Source organism: Arachis hypogaea, chromosome 15 (assembly GCF_003086295.3).
Source record: "Arachis hypogaea cultivar Tifrunner chromosome 15, arahy.Tifrunner.gnm2.J5K5, whole genome shotgun sequence".
Lineage (NCBI taxonomy): Eukaryota > Viridiplantae > Streptophyta > Magnoliopsida > Fabales > Fabaceae > Arachis > Arachis hypogaea.
In genome coordinates, this window is record NC_092050.1 from 61,076,400 (window position 1) to 61,078,165 (window position 1,766).

A 1,766-nucleotide genomic window follows, 5' to 3' on the forward strand; every position below is an offset into this window, starting at 1 on the left:
CTGAGAGGAGGGTTTTGAGTTCATACATAAACCCAACCTCAGGGAATTGTGGTAGTAGCATCCAGAAACCACCCATTCAGGCCAACAATTTTGAGCTCAAGCCACAGCTAATATCATTGGTGGAAAATCATTGTTCCTTTGGAGGAAGTGCTAATGAAGACCCAAACCAACATCTCACAAAATTCTTGAGAATTTGTGACACTGTGAAGTCCAATGGAGTCCAGGAAGATGCCTATAAACTGCTCTTGTTCCCATTTTCACTTAGGGACAAAGCAGCTAAGTGGCTGGAATCATTCCCAAGGGGGAGTCTAACAACATGGGATGAGGTGGAAAGCAAGTTTCTGGCACGTTTCTACCCTCCACAAAAGGTCAATAGGCTTTGATCTGAGGTCCAGACTTTTAGACAACAAGATGGTGAAACTCTCTATGAGGCATGGGAGAGATTCAAGGACTTGACAAGGAAATGCCCACCAAACATGTTCCATGATTGGGTGCAACTGCACATCTTCTATGATGGGCTCTCTTATGAATCAAGGAAGGCTGTAGACCATTCATCAGGAGGTTCATTGAACAGGAAAAAGACTGTGGAAGAAGCCATTGAAGTGATTGAGACAGTGGCTGAGAATGAGTACTACTATGCATCAGAAAGGCACAACACTAAGGGAGTCATGGAACTGAACCAGGTTGATACAATTCTAGCCCAAAACAAGGTGTTTGCCAAGCAACTAGCAGAACTTACCAGGCAATTAGAAACAAAGCAAGTGGCTGCAATCCACACACAAGATCAAGAGGAAGTAGGCATTGAAGGAAGTGATTGGGAAGAGGCCAATTATGTGGGAAACCAACAAAGGCAATCATATGATCCACATTCCAATACTTACAACCCAGGCTGGAGAAACCACCCAAACTTTGGGTGGGGAAACCAACAAACCCAACCACAAAACCACAAACCTTACAACCACAACCAACATAACAATTCCACATACCAAAACTCCAACCAAAGATCATACCAAGCCACACAAAACACTTACCCCCAATCATCATACCATGACCAAAGTAATCAACCTACCCAACCCAATCCGAACCAACAATTTCAAGATCAATTAAACCGGATTGAAGGAATGATGGCAACCATAAGTCAAGACATAATTGAATTGAAAAGCTTCAGGGATGATGTGAGGACTACCTTAAGAAACCATGGTGAAAAACTCAAATGGATGGAATCTCTGGTAGGAGAGCTATCTCGACAGGCCCCAAAATCAACTGCAGTGTTCCCTAGTGACACAGAAAAGAATCCTAAAGGGGAACAAAAGAGAGTAAGATGGGAAGAATGCAAGGCCATCACCTTATTGAAGGAAGTCTCAGAAGAAGAAGGAATCAGGCCCTCAGAGCATGAACCGGAAATCTTGAAAGAAGGTGTGGAAGAAGTTAAGCAGGAAGGTGGAACTGAGCAAGCCAAGGAACTGCAAAAAGGCATGATGGAAATATACCAACCAAAAGCACCATTTCCTGAAAGGTTAGGAGGAGGTGAAAAAAAGAAAACCTATTCAAGGTTTCTAGAGACATTTAACTCTCTTCATGTCAATATTCCTTTTCTTGAGATTCTTCATCAAATGCCCACACACATCAAGTATTTAAAGGAATTGTTAAGCAAGAAAAGAGTTTTGAAGGGAGGACAAACTGTAACAATGAACAAAGAATGCAGTGCTCTCATCAAGAAGGACACCCTCTCTAAGAAAACGGACCCAGGAAGTTTTCATATCACT

At 42.5% G+C, this 1,766-nt stretch overlaps 1 non-coding gene across 1 annotated transcript; it reads right to left on the reverse strand.

Annotated features, from left to right (window-relative positions):
- Positions 1 to 374: 374 nt before the first annotated feature.
- LOC112753776 (small nucleolar RNA R71) lies at positions 375 to 478 on the reverse strand. The gene has a single exon (XR_003178143.1). It is a non-coding gene; the product is annotated as a small nucleolar RNA R71 (small nucleolar RNA).
- Positions 479 to 1,766: the final 1,288 nt, after the last annotated feature.